General features: G+C 42.0%; 1 protein-coding gene across 43 annotated transcripts in view; it reads left to right on the top strand.

Annotated features, from left to right (window-relative positions):
• Nucleotides 1-11,187, top strand: part of LOC100330629 (receptor-type tyrosine-protein phosphatase delta) — a 334,931-nt gene that overhangs the window by 112,196 nt on the left and 211,548 nt on the right. The gene's annotated exons all lie outside the window — the stretch shown is intronic.

The following is an 11,187-nucleotide window of genomic DNA, read 5'->3' as shown; positions in this document are numbered from 1 at the left end:
CACACACACATGCACACACGCACACACATGCATGCACACACGCATGCACACACACACACACACACGCACACACACGCACACACACGCACACACACACACACACACTTATGCACTGAGCGTATCTGATATATAAGTTCATCTTTGCTGTTCTAGATTCAGCTGATGTGCTTTAGCTTTAGGATAACAGGAGCAAATCAACACAAGCTGGAGAAAAGAGTTACACACACACACACACACACACACACACACTGTCAGAGACGAGTGTTGGAATGCAGAACGACAGAATGAACACTCGGCAGCAGATGTGCACACATTACAGTCTTCAGATGAAAACAGGTCAAGCACACACACCTGACGGCGTCCTGCGGGACACACAACACATCCTTAATGAAGGAAACACACACACACACACACACACACACACTCAGAACGCAGATCCACTTCTGCTTCAGCTCTTCACTGTTTTCCAGCACACAGCAACATTTAATCTGTTTAAAGATAAAATAACTGCATAAATATATGACAATAATAAACTGATTGTTCTAATAACTTCATAATTAAATACGTTAAATACTTCATTATTATCAATAAGTTAGTGGCGATTCATTCCACTGTGAAGACCCCTGATAAAACTGGGACTAAGTCGAAGGAAAATGATTGAATACATGACTGATAAGTCAGTTAAATAAATGAAATTAAAATAAATTTCAATACATGAAGTCTAAATAAATAGTTAAATATGCTATATTTTATTTAAAAATACATACATTATTTTATTAAATTTAGTTTAACTAACTAAATAAATAACATTACACTTTAAACACATACATACATAAATAAAGTAATTAATTTATAAATTCTAACAATTAAGTTATTAAATAATGAAATAAATACTTATTTAAATAAAACAAATTAAATACATAAATAAATAAATAAATAAATAAATAAATAAATAAATAAATAAATTTACATACTATAAATCAGTTACAGTACATTACATTAAATCTAAATGAATAAATTATTAAAATGAAATATAATAAAAAATAAATGAAAAATTTAATATAAAAAAAAAAATCTATAACTTATATAAAATATATAAATATAAAAATAAATTTCACACACATAAGCAAATCCATCCGTCAATCAATCAATCCATCAATCCATCAATCAATCTTCCCTCTGAGGATGGTGGAGTGTGTGCTGAACTGTGGAAGGGAGTGTGTGGAAAATGTCAGCGCTCCGGGAATCCTCCTGAAGGATAAGAACAGGCCCAAATTATTGCACCTTGTTGAAAATATCAAATGTTTTAATAATCTCATTCTGTACGTCACTCAAGACCAATTTACTCAGCTTGATTTGGAAGTGTGTGTGTGTGTGTGTGTGTGTGTGTGTGTGTGTGTGTGTGTGTGTGTGTGTGTGTGTGTGTGTGTGTGTGTGTGTGTGTGTGTAATGGAGGTGGATTTTGCGTCAGCAGATATTAGTTGGAGTCGGGAGCGTGTGGACTCTGCTGTTCAGCTCATTGTGATGTCAGTATGTGTGTACAGCGCTGTTCACAACACTTATTGTTCCATAGCTGCTTTACAAAGGCCCAGTGTTATCATCACATTACAGTCGGAGGCACAAAGTGCAGGTGTTGTGTGTCGAGTGGACAATATACAAACATACAGCGTAAACCATAGCTGTAGATATTAGCTGTCTTCCATATTTCATGAGTCATCCTCTGTTGTCTTGTGATTATAGAATCTTGATCTTTCTTCCAACAACTTTTAACATGTAAAATTATTTCTTATACATTATTTCAACCATTAAAACGTCAATAACAGTCTCTTTTCCAGTGTCTTTTTTGAGCTAGTTTTGATTGGCCATTGGGCTAGTTTTGAGGCTAGTTTCAGGGTTAGTTTTGATTGGCCATTGGGACTGGTTTCGGGGCTAGTTTTGGATGCTAGGTTTTGGGCTAGTTTTGATTGGCCATTGGGCTAGTTTTGAGGCTAGTTTTGATTGGCCATTGGGCCGGATTTTGGGCTAGTTTTGATTGGCCATTGGGCTAGTTTTGGGCTAGTTTTGATTGGCCATTGGGCTAGTTTTGGGCTAGTTTTGATTGGCCATTGGGCTAGTTTTGATTGGCCATTGGGCTAGTTTTGGGCTAGTTTTGATTGGCCATTGGGCTAGTTTTGGGCTAGTTTTGATTGGCCATTGGGCTAGTTTTAATTGGCCATTGGGCTAGTTTTGGGCTAGTTTTGATTGGCCATTGGGCTAGTTTTGGGCTAGTTTTGTTTTGCCATGGGGCTAGATTTGGGCTAGTTTTTAATTTTTTGCTAGCTTGATTGGATATTTGGATAGTTTTGGACTCGATTTGATTGGCTATTGAACTAGTTGGGATAGTTTTTACTGGCTATTAAGCTAGTTGAACTAGAGTTAATTGGCCATTGGACTAGTTTTGATTGGCTATTTGATTGGCCAATGGGGCTAGTTTTATTTGACAGTTAGAATAGTTTTTAAATTAGTTTTAATTGGCTATTGGGCTAGTTTGGGCTGAGTTGATTGGTTATTTTGATTGGCCATTGGGCTAGTTTTGGGCTTAGTTTGGATTGACAATTATGCTAGGTTTTGGGCTAGTTTTGATTGGCCATAGGGATGGGTTTTGGGCTAGTTTTGATTGGTCATTGGGCTAGGTTTTGGGCTAGTTTTGATTGGTCATTGGGCTAGTTTTGGGCTAGTTTTGATTGGTCATTGGGCTAGGTTTTGGGTTAATTTTGATTGGCTATTGGGCTAGGTTTTGGGCTAGTTTTGATTGGTCATTGGGCTAGGTTTTGGGATAGTTTTGATTGGCCATTGGGCTAGCTTTGGGCTAGTTTTGATTGGTCATTGGGCTAGTTTTGGGCTAGTTTTGATTGGCCATTGGGCTAGGTTTTGAGCTAGTTTTGATTGGCCATTGGGCTAGGTTTTGAGCTAGTTTTGATTGGTCATTGGGCTAGTTTTGGGTTAATTTTGATTGGTCATTGGGCTAGGTTATGGGTTAATTTTGATTGGCTATTGGGCTAGGTTTTGGGATAGTTTTGATTGGCCATTGGGCTAGGTTTTGAGCTAGTTTTGATTGGCCATTGGGCTAGCTTTGGGCTAGTTTTGATTGGTCATTGGGCTAGTTTTGGGCTAGTTTTGATTGGCCATTGGGCTAGCTTTGGGCTAGTTTTGATTGGTCATTGGGCTAGTTTTGGGCTAGTTTTGATTGGCCATTGGGCTAGCTTTGGGCTAGTTTTGATTGGCCATTGGGCTAGTTTTGGGCTAGTTTTGATTGGCCATTGGGCTAGGTTTTGGGCTAGTTTTGATTGGCCATTGGGCTAGGTTTTGGGCTAGTTTTGATTGGCCATTCAGTTAATTTTGAGCTAGCTTGATTGGATATTTGGATAGTTTTGGACTCGATTTGATTGGCTATTGAACTAGTTGGGATAGTTTTCATTGGCTATAAAGCTAGTTGAACTAGAACTAATTGGCCATTGGACTAGTTTTGATTGGCTATTTGATTGACAATTGGGCTAGTTTGATTCGCGATTGGGCTAGTTTTGATTGGCTATTTGATCAGTTGTTGGGCTAGTTTTGATTAGCTTACTCTTATTGATATGTATCAATTGCATATCACACATGCCCAGTTTTATAAGCATTGGTCAGTGTCCCGTGAGTGATGTCCACTGCGTCCTGCACAGAAATGACGTTTAACACGACAGACAGTCGGATGTGTGTGTGTCCATCTGGAAGTGGTTTCTGTATTCCTGGAGGACAGAGAGTTGGCGCTCCCTCCTCCTCCTCCATCTCTCGGCAGCTAATAAGAGTAACTCTTTATCTCAGACAGGTTTTTAATATCAGAGGAACAAAATTAAGTTGACCCCGTCACAAAGCCTGGGGCCTGGCGGTGAAGTGTAAGCTCTAATCTGGCCGTCAGTCCTCCGCCGATAAGACCTCCCTGCGCTCGCTAAGACTAATGAAGATCTTATCGGCTCTCAGCAGTAGATATTAACATGTCCTCATCAAATCCACAACCCGCAAATCAGCTGCAAACAATGCCTCGCCGGCCCGCCTGAATGGATCATGAAAAAAATCAGCTTTCCTTCATTTTCTGCCATTGTAATTCCTCAAATGCTGTTCGTGCTCACGGAGATTAATCAAACTAATATGACCTCATCGCTGGAGAGAGTTTCTGCGTGATTTCTCCCAAAGTCGACTTTTGTTTGGTGCATGTGTGTGATAACTAATCCTCCTGTTGACTTACGGGTTCGTGTGTCATATTAAGATCAGGAAAAACAACCCTAAACAAGATTTATTTATGTCGAAGTTTAGTTTTACTAAAATGACCCCAACATTAGAAAATATTAATAATTTTCGATCTTCATATTTTCATGAAGGCTGTCCTTCCTGTCAAACTATAAAAACGTTAAAATTATATAATTTTACACCACAAAAACTACTGACACACACACATAACAAATTATAATAGACCTGAAGGAAACCCACGCCAACACAGGGAGAACATGCAAACTCCACACAGAAACACACACTGACCCAGCTGGGACTCACACCAGCATCCTTCTTGCTGTGAGGCCACAGTGTGACACTTTTGTCCAGTAATATGTTTGCAGTTACTCTCTTTGGAAAATGTGCATCCCGTGCAGGAATGTCTGTCTTTGTTTTGATCCGTGTAACTCCGCCCACTCCCAGTTTTACCCAATTATATTTCAGCAGATTGGCAGATTGTAGAAAACTGTGTTTTTCGTTTCAGTCATGAAGGCTGTCGATGTATGCGGACGCAGCTGAACATGAGAGAGCCACGGTGAAATGACACCCGAAAATCAACACGAGGGGAATTTAGTGAGCAAATAACATAAATATTACTGAGGTTAACATTAGCTGAGCAGCTCACAGTGCAGGAACATCAGGCTCGCTCGCTCTGTTTCTGATGTCAGCCTGTTTTGAAAATCCTCACGAATGCTGTGTTTACCCCAGACGCGGAACACGCAAATGAATCCCGCTATTCACGCATAAATAGACGAGCGAACATTTTGAGTTTGGACGTTATTTGCACGTCAAATTCGCTTCACAGTAGACGCAGATTCGTGTCATGGGCGGGGCTTCTGTCTGCCCGGGGACGCTAGCTTTATTGCTAAATAGCTAGTGTGGATGTTTTTGAGAGAGTAGCTGTGTTCATGTGCTTTAGGAAGGCTGAAAAACAGAGTAGAGTTGTTTGGAGCCGTGTCTGAGTCCACTTGAGCCTTTCAGAGGTGCAGCAGCTCTGTGAGCTCATCAACTCCTCCAGAAACTCAACCTGGATGATGGAAGCATTCAGCGGTGCTTCAGACTGAGCCCAGTCCAGTGTGATCAACTGTTGTCAGTGTCTGCAAGAGGATTTCCCCCGGGACACCAACAACAGGCGCTACGTCACAATCACGCCCCTACAAGAGCAAGCTCCCGATTGGCTAATGCAGAGCGAACGTTTGCTGAAGTTCAGGTTTTCCAACTTGAGCGATTGTTGTGTCAAACACGCAGAATGTGTGTGTGTGTGTGTGTTTGTGAGGCCCGAGTGACAAAACTCTGGATGTTTTAGAAGATTTTACGGCAGAATCAAAGCCAGCAGCTGGACGTTCTCCAGAAACACTGAATGTGGAAACTGGGAAACATCGGAGCGTCACGGAGGACAAATGAAACAGCAGCAGAACTGCAGCCAGCCAATAAACTTTACCCTGCTCTGTGTGTGTGTGTGTGTGTGTGTGTGTGTGTCTGAATATGTGGTGGTTGCTGTGTGTCTGTGTTGTTGTGGTGTGTGCAGTTGAGTGTTTGAGAGTTTGTGTGTATCTGAGTGCATTTTGTGTATGTTTTTAAATATGTAGGTATGTGTGTGTGTGTGTGTGTGTGTGTGTGTGTGCATCTGAGTGTGTAGTGTGTGAGATTTAAATTGTGTGTGTGTGTGTGTGTGGTGTGTGTTCGTCTGAATGTGTTTGTTAGTGTGTCTAAGCATGTCATTATATGAGCATGTGTGTACATGTATCTGTGTGTGTGTGTGTGTGTGTCTAAATATGTGATTGTGAGTGTGTCTGAGCATGTCTTCATGTCTGAGTGTGTGTATCAGTGTATATATGTGTGTTTTTTTGTGTCAATTTGTGTGTGTGTGTGTGTGTGTGTGTGTGTGTGTCTGCATTTGTTTCGTGTTTATGCATGTTTGTGTATGTGTCTGAATATGCGTTTGTTGGTGTGTGTGTGTGTGTGTGTGTGAGTTTGTGTCATTGTGTGTGTCATTGTGTGTGTGTTGTTGAGTGTGTGACCGAGTTTGCATGTATCTGAGTGCAGTTTTTGTATGTGTTTTTAAATATGTAGGTATGTGTGTGTGATTTTATATGTGTGTGTGTGTGTTTGTATGTGTGTGTGTGTCTGAATGTGCGTGTGTGTGTCTGAACATGTCATTATGTCTGAGTGTGTGTGTCTTTGTGTGTATATGTGTGATTGTGTACATGTGTGTATACGTCACTGTGGGGGCTTGTCTGTCTCTCTGTGTGTGTGTGTGTGTGTGTGTGTGTGTGTGTGTGTGTGTGTGTAGCTAGAGAAGTGCAGTATTGTGGATCTCTTATCATTGCTGGTGGCGTGAGGGGGAAGCGAGACAGATGAAATATTAAGTGTGAACATGGCTGGAAGACATGGGAAATAAATGGGTTTGCTTGACAGATTTGCTTGAGATTTGGAGGGATCCAGTGCTGGCCTGAAAAAGAGCCGAGCGATAACAATAATCCATCACTGTAGCTTGTAAAACACACACTTCATCAATACATGCATCACGCGTTTATTACACATTGTGCTGAAAGTGTCTCTGGGAATGATGGTGGAGTTCTTCAGATATCGTCAGTGATGCGACTATAATCAATAAGCGATCGACGGAAACTATTGATTTGAGTGTAAATGACTTAATTATGCGAGTGTGCAGCGATACGAGAAGCCGGAGACGATGATCAATTCAGGTTTAGCAGCAATTAAACATATTCATCCAATGCAGCATCACCATCGAGAGTCCCGCAGAGGACGGTGTGTGATGAATGAATGTAAATCAAATGCACGCTCACCGCTATGAGCCGCAGGCTGGTGCGAGGCCAGCGAGAGGTCAGAGGTCACGCCGGCGCAGCTTTGTTTTGATTTTCTCCAGAGCCGGTTTCACTCACTCAGCTCAAGTAATAGCGGAGAGTGGACGATCAATGCTGATTGATCGCAGAGACCTTCGCAATTACCCCGTGTGCACAGGGCCGTGTTGGGTTAGTGGATGCGTAAACACAGCGGATTGAGTTAAAGCTGGATCTGACACACACACACGCACACACACACACACACACACACACACACACACACACGCACTGCTGTTCAGTCTGTCTGCGTTCTTTTACACCAGCACAAATGTGAAGTGAAGTATCTGACGTGCGCCAGTGCTGCATACTGTATAAACCATCGCCCACGTTTGCCATGCTCATTTAATCAGGAGAGCTGCAGATGTTGACATGTGGAACGCCGGATAAATACAGCCGTCACATCACTGAAGACGCTTTGTTTTTCTCTCGTTCATTTTTTATGTTGTTGCATTTATGTAATCAGATCCTTCCACTTTAAAAAATATTAGAGTAGTTTTAAATACTGTAGTGTTTTTTAATCATTCTACAGTTGCTATGGTAATGCAAAAACTATAGTAATTGATCTGTTGTGGTGATTCTACAGTTGCTATGGTAACTATAGTAATTGATCTGTTGTGGTGATTCTACAGTTGCTATGGTAATGCAAAAACTATAGTATTTGATCTGTTGTGGTGATTCTACAGTTGCTATGGTAACGCAAAAACTATAGTAATTGATCTGTTGTGGTGATTCTACAGTTGCTATGGTAACAAAAAAACTATAGTAATTGATCTGTTGTGGTGATTCTATTGTTACTATGGTAATGCAACAACTGTCGTTGATCTGCTGTAGCGGTTCAATTGTTGCTATAGTAACACAACAACCATAGTAATTGATCTGCTGTGGTGATTCCATAGTTGCTATGGTAACGCAACAACTATTGTCGTTGATCTGCTCTGGTGATTCTTCAGTTGCTATCGTGACGCAACGACTATTGTAATTGATCTGTTGTGGTGGTCCAATAGTAGCTATGGTAACGCAACAACTTTTGTAATTGATCTGTTGTGGTGGTTCAATGGTTGCTGTGGTGATGCAACAACTATTATCATTGATCTGTTTTGGTGATTCTACAGTTGCTATGGTAACGCAACAGCTATAGTAATTGATCTGTTGTGGTGATTCTACAGTTGCTATGGTAACACAAAAACGAAATAAACAAATGAGCGAATACTACAGTTTTCTATAGCTATGGCAGGGGCAGATGGAATCTGTGGACGTTTTTAGCTCTTTCTGTGGAGAATTTAGGTAAAAATCTGCTGATTTCTGCAGAATTATTTCGGGAGTATCCAGCAGAGTATCATATCTAAAACCTTAATATATTAAATAAAAAAAAATAAATTACTGAATAAAAACTGAATAAATTCGGATTTACACATTTACTCAAGTAAATAAAGAGAATTAATGACGGGATAAAAATCTGCAGAAATGTGCGGAATTCTGCGGAAAATCTGCATCTGAAAATGTCAGTGTGGGCCTAGCTATAGGGTATATTATACTACAGTACAGCACAGTTCACTGTATTATGCTGAAGCATTGATTAACAGAGAGTTATAATGCTGAAATATATACAGTATAATACACTTTACTATAGCGTGGTTGAAAACACTTGTTTGTATCATGAATTACTGCATATATGTTCTGCCTCACAGGACGGTTTCGCTGTGAAGTAGATCTGACTTGGTTTTTCCGTCACTCTAGAGGTTTTTCTTTGCGTCTTGTGTCGTGTTTATGTGACGAGCGTGCACTCGGCCGGAGCGTACGCTTCGCTGGATATTTCAGCCATCATTTAGGATGCTTTATTTTCTTCAGTGTTGATGTTTTGCTTTGCCGGGACGGGCTGTTAGTCCTCAGGGTCTCGTGATGCTCGTTTCTGTCCATTTAAGGATCAGATCGATGGGTTGATCACCTTAATGCTTAATCAATGCGGTCCAGCGCTGTCGAGTCCCCGGGGCCCGAGGAGACGCATTCATCCCTGTGTGTGAATTATTCTAATCTTCATGCCTGCAGACACACACACACACACACACACACACACACACACACACACACACACACACACACACACACACACTCCTGCTGTTATTGATCCAGTGAGAGTCTTTATGATCTCTTCTTCTTCTTTATCCCCTTGTGGGAAACACCTGCACTTCAGAGAGCACTTAACCCTTTCACACGTACGGTCTAAATACCCCTGCTGACCCCCTGCGCCTGTGTTTTATTGCCATTTTATAGCCTTATTTGAATCCTAACCATATGAATCCTAACCAGTTAATTAAAACAAACACAGAGTTTACTGTCAAGTTGCAAAATAAGGTGAATGTAGGATGCTTCCATATCTGTGGTTCAGTTTATTTGATCAACAGCAACAAATGATGCAATAAACTCTTCCATTACAGCTCTTGACGTGAACACCTTCATTATATTATAGTCTATTAAGGCAGATAACTGACTACAGATGTCCATGTAAGCGTAGTCACGAGTGTCTTCAGAGTAAATCAGACCATTTGCACATTAGTCAATAATATTACTGTAATTAATAAAAATAACTGAATATGATTATGCATTCACAGAACCCTTATAGGGGTGGTCAGATGTGTGCTTATTCATTCAGTTACTCATTTTCTTTTCAGCTTAGTCCCTTTATTAATCAGAGGTAACCACAGCGGAATGAACCGCCAACTATTTCACCATATGTTTTATGCAGCTGATGCCCCTTCCAGCTGAAACCCAGCACTGGGAAACACCAAAGCACACTCTGTTACACACACTCGTACACTACGGCCAGTGTAGTTGATCAGTTCCCCTATAGCACATGTGTTTGGACCAAACCGGGCTCATTGTGGATATGTAGCCCCGCGGACGTTTCTGCGGACCACGATTTACATCCCGGGAGGGACGTATTCGAGCGTTTTTTGTTTTCGCGGATCCGCGAGAGGCCGCTGTGCTCGCTTTTTCGCGTCTCGGGCGCCTCTCGGGAGCGTGCGGCGTTCGCGCCCGCGCCGTTCTCGCGCAGGCCGCCAGATCGGAAAAAAAAAAAGCAAAAGCCCTCGTCTTCGATTTCGATCGCGTTTTCGGATCCCGCCGCGTTCTCGCCCTTATTTTTCGGATTCTGTTTTTCGTCTTACCTGATTTCCGGAACCTGCTGTTCCCCGGACTCGATCCCGATCGTCCTCCACCGCGGCCGGCTCCGGCTCCTCCTCCCCCTCCGGGGCCTCCGCTCCGCCGACGCAACGCTGTGAGCTAAGCGGACAAACTGATTGCATTGGGAAAGCCCTCCACTCGGAGGCAAGCCGTCGGCCGGCGAGCACGAAGAGGAGGGGCGGAGCGGCGCCACACCGCCCCGCAGCGTTCCCTTGAAAAAAACCAAACGCGGCCTTTACGTACCTCCGGCCACGTAAATCGCGGTCTCCAGAAACGTCCTCAGGGCTACGTTTCCAGAATGAGCTTGGGTTGGTTTGGACTGTGGGGGAAACCGGAGCACCCGGAGGAAACCCACGTCAACACGGGGAGAACATGCAAACTCCACACAGAAACACCAACTGACCCAGCCGAGACTCAAACCAGAGACTTTCTTGTTGTGAGGCGATCGTGCTTCCCATTAAGCCACCGTGGCGTTCATGTCTGCTGATATTAGCTAGTATTTTAATTCATAATATTATTTGAAAAGCAGATCAGAGTGAAATAGTCCTCAGTATTTGAATGTGAATGTATTTTATGTAACAGGGACAATGCTCATTAATCCACAGTAAAACTGTAAATAAGCCAGAGTTAGCCACAAGGGCTAATTTTCATCTGTCGCCCCCTGCCAGATTTTAAAAGGCAACCTAAAATAACAAACACATCATCACACATACACAAACAGCAAAGGTACATATGACAAGGGGATAAAAAAATGTAATCAGAATTTCTTAAAATGCCAGACAAAACATTTACACATGATTACAAACTATTAAAGGGCTGACCCCCTATACATCCTGCTTTGCGGTCCTTCTGC

Source organism: Danio rerio, chromosome 7 (assembly GCF_049306965.1).
Source record: "Danio rerio strain Tuebingen ecotype United States chromosome 7, GRCz12tu, whole genome shotgun sequence".
In the NCBI taxonomy this organism is placed as follows: domain Eukaryota; kingdom Metazoa; phylum Chordata; class Actinopteri; order Cypriniformes; family Danionidae; genus Danio; species Danio rerio.
This window is presented reverse-complemented; position numbering and strand designations above follow the sequence as displayed.